The 8,771-nt window shown below is 64.3% G+C and overlaps 1 long non-coding RNA gene across 1 annotated transcript; it reads left to right on the plus strand.

The window, feature by feature from the left end:
• Positions 1-5,371: 5,371 nt before the first annotated feature.
• On the plus strand, positions 5,372-5,937 carry LOC136992890 (uncharacterized). The gene is made up of 2 exons (XR_010885332.1): positions 5,372-5,443; positions 5,633-5,937. It is a non-coding gene; the product is annotated as an uncharacterized lncRNA (long non-coding RNA).
• Positions 5,938-8,771: the final 2,834 nt, after the last annotated feature.

Consider the following 8,771-nt stretch of genomic DNA (forward strand, 5'->3'; position numbering starts at 1 on the left):
CTGGGCCTCCGAAGTGTGGAAGTACTTGGGGGCCGTGGTGGAGTGCAGAGCCGCGGGGGCTACAGGATGCACCCGGCTGCGGACGGACACCTTGCAGGATCGCTGCACCATGGCGGGGAAGCTTCCCAGATGGATCTCTTTGCACTTCTTTATCATGTGCATCCGCAGCCTCCTCTTGGAATCCTGTTCCAGCTCCAGCCTCGACATGGGGCGACGATCGGTGCCCCCAGGCAGGCTGCCAGCCCCGTCAGCCGTGTGCGAGCCCGGGGCGCTGGGTGAGCCGGCCTGGTGGTTGACAGCTCTCTTCGGCAGGGTGCACGTTGGCCCTGCAAGCTTGAGGTCGGTTGGGGCTGTGGCTGGAGCGAGGGGCTCGGGGGCCACTGGCCCCCTCTGGGGCAGCCCCCTACGCCGGGGAAGCAGTCTCCTCCGCTTGCTGCATCCCTGCTGGAGGCTGGAGCCCGCCGAGGAGGGCGGCCGGGGGCTGCTGGAGGCCCAGGGGCTTTGCCACGCTGCCGCCCCCAGCCGCCGCTGCCTCTCGCGGGCGGCCTCGCTGCAGGGCCTGCAGCTGAGGTCGTAGCACAGGAACTCGCCCGGGCCCCTGCAGCCGGACACCCGCTGCCCATCACCTGCAACGCAGCGGAGGGGGGACAGGGCACCCTGAGCAGGGCCGAGGGCACCTGCCCCCCACGCAGCCCCGCGGCCGCCTCCCAGCTGGGCACGGGGCCCCTTTTCTCCCGGCATAGGTGCAGCCCAGCCTGGGGCACCTGCTGGGGCCCTAGAAAAGCAGCCGGCTGCAGAGGTCCCATCTCCAGGAGCAGCCCAGCACTGGGCGAGTGTGAGCGCTCGGTGCCGCAGAGCGGAGCTGCGCTGGGGCCGGGAGCAGGGAGCAGGGAGCAAGGAGCAGGGAGCAGGGCAGCCCTCCCCTTCCCAGGGCCAAGAGCCGGGGACCGCGGAGAAGAGCCCCACGCAGGGAACAGCCCGGCCCCAAGGACAAGCCCTCCTGGACCCTCCTCCCAGCAGGCCCCATGGCAGGGGAGCAGGGACACAGCGGGGACCCTGGGGACCCAGGGCAGCCCGTGGCAGGGGAGAGTTTGGAGCCCCCAAGCAGGGACACGCAAGTTATGAGGGCAGAGATGGACGGGGCACCCCCATGGCCCAGCACCCCGGAGCAGGGCTCGTCCCAAAGCAGCCCCTCGGGGACAGCACCTCTCCCCACATGGGCGGCATGAACCCAGCCCCCGGGGCAGCTCGGTGCCGGGGCCGTGAGCCCAGCCGGGTGGGCACGCCGTCCCCAGCGGGAGCCAGCACCGGGGCAGCGCAGCCTCACCTGGGTCCTGGGCGTCCGAGCGCCTCCCCCCGCGCCGGCTCCACGGAGAGACCTGCAGGCACAGGAGCACCGGCACTGCGACCGCGGCCTCGGCTGAGCCCGCGGCGCCCCGGGCCCCCACCCACCGTGCGTGTGGGTCCCACCAGCCAGGGGCCCTCCTGCAGGGTGGGAGAAGGGCTGCCCCCGAGCCTCCCTCCTACCTGACGGCATTTGCTGGAGATGCTGCGCCAGCAGTGCAGGGCGGCCCAGGCCACCAGGAGGAGGAAGCTGGGGCAGAGGCAGAGGCAGCCGCAGCGCCAGAGCAGGGACACCCAGCCGTGCTGAGCCAGGTCCATGGCATCCAGCACGGCAGGGCCACGGACCAAGGGTTCAGGAGCAGACACAGCCCTTCAGAGCTGCTCTCGCCTCCCTACGCAAACCCTTTGTGACTGCTCTTCCCCGGGACGGGGACAGGGACAGGGCTGGGACGGCGAGGTCATTGCCATGGCAGCACTGTGAGGTCTTTGAGCGCATCAGAAAGCCCCAGCAGTGGGGACACTCGGGATGGGGGGCAAGGGGAGGTGGGTGCTGGGCACCCGGCTGCCGCGGGGACCGTGAGGAAGGGCCCAGAATCACAGAATGGTGGAGGTTGGAAGGGACCTCTGGAGAGCAGCTAGTCCAACCCCTTGCTCAAGCAGGGTCACCTAGAGCGCATTGCCCAGCACTGTGTCTAGAGGGCTTTTGAATATCTCCGAGGATGGAGACTCCACAACCTCTTGGGGCAGCCTGCTCCAGTGCTCTCTTACCCTCAGAGGAAAGAAGGTTTTCCTTATGTTCAGACAGAGCTTCCTGTGTTTCAGTTTGTGCCTCTTGGGCTATCGCTGGGCACCACTGGAAAGAGCCTGGCCCCATCCTCTTGACACTCTCCCTGCAGATACTTAAACACATTGATAAGATCCCCCCTCGGTCTTCTCTTCTCTGGGCTGAAGAGTCCCAGCTCTCGCAGCCTCTCCTCATAGGAGAGATGCTCCAGTCCATCATCTCAGTAGCCTTTCGCTGCGCTCACTCCAGTAGCTCCATGTCTCTCTTGTGCTGGGGCGCCCAGTACTGGACAGAGTACTCCAGGTGTGGTCTCACCAGGGCTGAGTAGAGGGGGGCATCAGAAACCCCCAGCAGCAGGGACACCCAGGGGTGGGGGGTGCAAGGGGAGGCAGGCAATGGCCACCTGGCTGCCACAGGGACTGTGAAGGAGGGAAGGAGGGCAGACCCAGAGCACTCACAGCCATGATGGTTAGAAGGGAGCAGAGGACAGACTAGGGCTAAAGCAGCCAAGGAGAACCCAGCGGGCAGGGGACGCTGGCCCTGGACCACGTCCCACAGGGCAGCCAGTCGGCCTTTGGCTTTGTGTTTCTGCTCTCTGCTCCTGAGGGCGCCTGGGCTCTGGCCCAGCCCCAGGCAGGGGCATCTTGCGGACTCTGTGCACGCAGGGACGCTCAGGGCGGCCCCGGCCCCGCAGCAGCGCCCAGCCCAGCTCCGCTCCTGTCCCCACGGCCCAGCTCGCCCCTGCCCACCCGGCGGCTTTGCCCTCACTGCCCGCGCGGATGGTCCCTGCCCCGCTGTCAGAGTCCCAGCCTAGCTGAGCACCTCCTGTAGTCACCCACCCGGGGAGGACGGCTGCACAACGGATGTGCTGCACTTCGCAGTGCCCGGGCAGCACGGTCAGGGAGACTCGTACTGCTTGTCTCCTGAGCTGTCCTGTGCTGTGACTGGGGATGGCAGTCGGGCACCCTGGGCCCTGGGCCTGCTCTGCGGGCAGCACAGCCTTCCTCTGGCCAGGATGGAGGCTTTCACCTCTAAGGGATCCTTGTTTCAACCTTCGGGCTTTACAGCCACCACCAGTCACATCTTCAAGCCTTTCTGCAGACGGGTCTCCCTCTGTCACTGAAAGCGGAGGGTGCTGAGGAATTGCCCATGTGCAGGGCTGAGCGGGGAACGGCCAGGGACACCAAGGGCTCCGGGCACATGGCAGGAGCTGCAAAAACAACCCGTCCCAGCTGCGCTACAGCCAGCGTGCTGCCGCTGAGGGCTGATGCTCTTCCATCGCTTCGCAGGGCTCTTCTGCCTCCAGCAGGGCTTTGAACACAGCCAGAAAAGCAGGTTGCGGTGTTGTGCCCAGCCACATGCTCCCAAAGCGCCGGTTTCTCCCCAGGCTGGCTATGTGCACAGGCCCCCGCAGAGCAACACCAACGGGGGGGTCTCAGAGCTCCTTTGCCACAGCGCTTTGGGCAGCAGCTTTCCCCAGCCCCCGCGAAGGGGGGGGGGGGGTCATGACAGGAAACGTACTCAGGCGAGTTGGGGAGAGGAAAATTCCTCTGCTGCCCAGACACCAGCTCCCAGGCGGGCTCTGAACCTGGGCCCCGAGGGCTGGAGGCAAAGACATGGTGATGGTGCTCCCCACGGCCACCGCCAGGGCTGTGTGATGGGGTTCCCCATGGGGGAGTACCAGGATGTGGTCATGGGGGACCCCAAGGCCACCGCCAGGGCTCTGTGATGGGGTTCCCATGGGGGAGTACCAGGATGTGGTCATGGGGGACCCCAAGGCCACCGCCAGGGCTCTGTGATGGGGTTCCCATGGGGGAGTACCAGGATGTGGTCATGGGGGACCCCATGGCCACCGCCAGGGCTCTGTGATGGGTATCCCCATGGGTGAATGCTAGGACATGGCTGAGGGGGTCCCAATGGTCACCACCAGGACTCTGTGATGGCGATGCCCATCGGTGAGTGCCAGGACATGGCTGAGGGGGTCCCCACGGTCACCACCAGGACTCTGTGATGGCGATGCCCATCGGTGAGTGCCAGGACATGGACAAGGGGGTCCCCATGGTCACCACTGTTAGAGAATATCGGACTGAAGCTGTCTAGAATTAATCGCTTAGCATAACTTGCTTAGCATTAGTAGCTACATTTGCTGAAGCCTTAGGCCTCAAGCTGTGAATTTTTACCTAGATAAGTAAAAGGGGGCCCCAGAGCCGGTTCAAGCTGGAGGGATAAAGAAGTTACATGGACAGCAGGAGTAGCAAACCTTGAAGATAAGAAGAGAAGCAGCCTGCCTAGAGACAATGAAGGGGCCCAGTGAAGAAAGGGAAGACTCCAGACCTCACTATTACTATTGGTCCAAACTATCACCTAAGGGGTGGGGAATTTAGACTGTAAGGGTATAATTGCCCAGGGATTTCTTTGTTCGGGGTCCCTCTTCAGAGACACCCAGCTCGAGCTGTAATTACTGCACATGTATCATTAAATGTTGTTTCTCTCCAATCTGACTTCAAACTTCTGCCTCACTGGGAACCTAGGGTTGGACCCTGTTATGGTAGCTGGCGAGCCTAATAGTTTCCATAACAACCACCAGGACTCTGTGATGGGCATCCCCATGGGTGAATGCTAGGACATGGTTGTGGTGGTCCCCATGGCCACCACCAGGACTCTCTGATGGGCATGCCCATCGGTGAATGCTAGGACATGGTTGTGGTGGTCCCCACGGCCACTGCCAGGGCTCTGTGATGGGGGTCCCCATGGGTGAATGCAAGGACATGGTTGTGGTGGTCCCCATGGCCACCACCAGGACTCTCTGATGGGCATGCTCATCGGTGAATGCTAGGACATGGTTGTGGTGGTCCCCACGGCCACTGCCAGGGTTCTGTGATGGGGGTCCCCATGGGCGAGTGCCAGGACATGGTCATGGGAGTTCCCACAGTCACACCCAGGCTCTGTGATGGTGGTGGCATCATCCCCACAAGGCCATTGTGATGGCAGGTCACTGTGGCCCCCCTGCCAGGGACAGAGCCCCCCGTGCTCCCCACTCTCAGGAGAGCAGCTCCAGCAGCAGTGAGCAGCTCCCTTTGGTGCCGGCGTGGCAGGTCTCCGGCACAGCATCCTCGAGAAGCCCTTGGAGCAGCGGGCGAATGCTCGCTCCCACACCGCAGAGGGGCACGCGGGCGCACAGAAGCACAGTGCCTGGAGCATCGGAGCTGATGGCACATGGGGGATATTTTGCTCTCCCCGTGCAGGTTGCGTCTGAGCAAAACGATGAAGGAAATCCGTCCTCATCCTTCAGCGCCACGCCAGAGGCTGACCCAGGTAGGTACCCCAGTTTGCAGCCATTCTGGGGATGATGGGCCCGGGCCTTTCCCAGCGAGCAGTGCTGAGGCCGTGAGCACTAAGCGCACGGGGGCTGGCTGTGCCGAGCTCCGACCCCTCGGGAAAGCCCTGGGTGGCGGGGGACAGGCAGCTGCTTGCCCCTCGCCCACGCATCTCCTCCCCACACAGGCATCGCCGCCCGCCCGCGCCCCTCGACTCGCCGCCGATGGCCCTTGCTCCTCGGCACAGCGCTCCGGGCTCTGCGCAGAGCTTTCTCCTGCAGCTGTGTCACGGGGCAGCGAGAGGGATGGCGCAAGGACGCAAGGGCCAGGCAGGTCCCCTGAGATCGGGGCTGCCCCTGAGGATGCGCGGCGCAAAGACAGGGACCAACGGAGACGCACACGACCACGCTGGAGGCACACCAGCTTGCACACTCCTGCAGACACCCGTCAGGCTACAGCCATTCCTACCCAAAATAAACACTTGGGAAGCTTTTTCGCCCACTGTTAACTTTGTGTCAGGTCCATCTGGAGAGAGCCTGGGGCAGGTCAAGGCAGGAAGGCAGAGAGAGCTGCAGGGAAACCCGGTCAGGCGCTGCCAGTCACAGAGCAGCCGGGGTGGGAAGGGGCTTCGGCAGGTCTCTGCTCCGACCTCCTGCTGCAAGTGGGGCCGACCGGAGCAGGTTTCCTGGGGCCGGGCACCGTCGAGGAGCGACCGGCTCCACAGATTCCCCCACGAGCCTGGGCCCCTGGTCCAGTGCTCGAGCACCCTTAGGCTACAGAGTCTTTCCTGTCTCTCGTGGGAATTTCCCCCTGCTGCAACTTGTGCTCTTGCCCCTCGTCCTGTCCCCAGCTACCTCTGGCTCCATCCTGCCGCCACCCTGCCGTCAGGCAGATGCCGACAGCGGCCTGATCCCCCTGCGCCTTCTCTTCTCCTGCCTCAACAGCCCCAGCGCCCTCGGCCTCTCCTCACACCTCCCGGGCTCCAGCTCCCCACCAGCTCCCGGCCCGCCCCACGGTGGCTCCTGCACAGGCCACACTCCCTTCGCGTGTCCCTGCCCCCAGGCGCCTCCCCCACGGCCACGGTCCCCGCACAGGATGGAGCACCTCCTTCCAAAGGACCTCTGCTGTCACGGTCCCAACAACGTCCCCTTGCACGTGTCCCCTCCGCCTCGCTCCAAAAACGCCCCTCTGCACCCCTCTCCTCACCTGGCCCCTCCCGCCTCCCCACCTGAGGCCCCTCCTGTGTGTCCTCCCGGATCACACGTGTGCTTTGGCGTCTCCTGCCCCTTGCAGCTACGCGACAGCCCTGGGGACGCGGCCAGCGCTTGCCGAGGCACATGCTGCAGAGCTGGGGGGCTCAGCGGCAGCCGCCGCCGCCGCCGCCGGCACGCAGAGGCAGAGCTCGGGGTCGCCAGTGCCCCGACGGCGGCTCAGCCCGCTCGACGCCTCGCAGGGGGAAGCTGCGGCGGCTCGAGGGCGGCTCCGCAGCGGGGCAGCGCCTTCGCCCTGCGGCCGCGCAGCTGCCGCAGACACCACTGGGAAGGGCTGTGGCACTGAGGGGGGCTGGTGTGTGGCCTCGGCTTGGCTCTGCTTCCACGTACTAATCAAATCTCTGCTTCAATGTGCAAGGAAATAGCAGCACATCCCCAGGAGCAGTGGGAGGGAGGAGCGACATGTCCCAAGGCACCCAAGGAGCTGGAAGCAAGGAGACAGGAGGGATCCTGCTTACAGCCCTGCCACCTCTCCCCGTGCCCATTGCAGTCCTTTGAACGTGTGCACCGGAGATCCGGCACATGCTTTATCGTTTAGCAAAAATCAACCCCCCTAGCCGTGCAAATGCATATTCAAGAAGCTTTTGTGCCGATTTTCCTCCCTGGACGTAGCCAGGGATGCCATTCATGTAAGGGCCCCGGATCCAGGAGCGCTTTTGATCTACACAGACTGCACGTCTAGGAGAAAACCAGGCAGTGGACCGCTGCTCTCACAACTGAGCTGAGCTGTCACGCAACGGGAAGCGGACCGCAGCCCTCACTCCGAAATCTGCCCACGGAGTCCTTCTCACCCAGGCCCAGGGTCCGGGCGTGCTGCGGTCGGCCCTGCCCGACCTCTAGGCTGCGCTCCGCGTCAGAGCTGCTCGGCCGCTTAGCACCCAGGGCTCCTGCGGCCCTTTGGGGATGGCTTCGGAAGGGTTCGCGTGCACCAGCGCCCAACACCGCAGGCGAAAGAAGAATCAGCACCACACCATGGCGTCACATGGATTTATGGATTTTTGCGCCCGTGCCTTCTTCGCACTGTTAGAACAAGCCAAGAAACAACGTAGCCGAGACGGGCGCAGCCAGGGGGCTATTTGGGAAAAGGGCAGGTGTTAGGACATCCCAGCACAGCTGCCTGAGACTGGCAGTGCCGAGTGGTCTCCCTTCTCCTGTCCTGGCAGCTCGGCCATCCCAGCTGCCCCCATGCCCCAGCGATGGCCCCAGTCCTGGAGCCAGGCAGAGGAGAGAGACCCCATCGCAGCCCCCCCTGGGACCAGCCACCCCAGTCCCCTCCCTGCCAGATGAGGCTCACCGAGGCTGGAGGGACCCCCAGATGAGGGGGGGGGGGGGCCATGGACACCCCAAGGCCAGAGGAGGGAGAACATAATGCTGAAAGGAGAAAGAGAGAAGGGGCAGGAGGGAGACCCAAACCCAAGCAGGAGGAGAGAGGGGGGCAGCAACAGAGAAACCCAAAGACTGGAGAAGGAAGACAGAGAGAAGACCCCAAGGCAGGGAGACAAGCAGAATGCCCTCCTCTCCAAACCCACCAACAGAAACTCCCAAGCTACCTGTCCACACCTCAGCCCAGCTCCAGGAGGAGGTCAAATTCCCTCTGGGTGGGGCCCTGGCCCTAAATGCAGGCAGGTGAGCAGGGGTGGGGAGAACCCAGGTGTCCGTCTTCCTCCTCTTCCACACATCCCCCAAGGTATCCACAAGTGTGGACCCCATAGTGACTCTTCCCCTCCACGCCCCAGTTCTGCCCCCCCCCCCTTGAGGGACTGGGACCAGTCTGGAGCTTCTCCAGTTCAAGACAGACACTCGTGCACTGGAGCGGGGACAAGGGCTGGGACACAAGGGAGGATCTGTCCCCCAGAAGGGGAGGTCACACACTGGGAAAGGGCTCCAAGAGATGCTGGCCTGGGATGTTCAGACCCGGGTCTGGATCCGGCCTCACTGGGCCACAACCGGCAGCTTTCTGGTGTCCATCTGTCCCGAACGCAGGGAGCGCTCTGCCTGTATGCCGCCCCAGAGCCGAGAGCACCCCCCAGTTCCCCTCCGCGCGCACCCTGGGGT

Source organism: Apteryx mantelli, chromosome 10 (genome assembly GCF_036417845.1).
Source record: "Apteryx mantelli isolate bAptMan1 chromosome 10, bAptMan1.hap1, whole genome shotgun sequence".
Classification (NCBI taxonomy): domain Eukaryota; kingdom Metazoa; phylum Chordata; class Aves; order Apterygiformes; family Apterygidae; genus Apteryx; species Apteryx mantelli.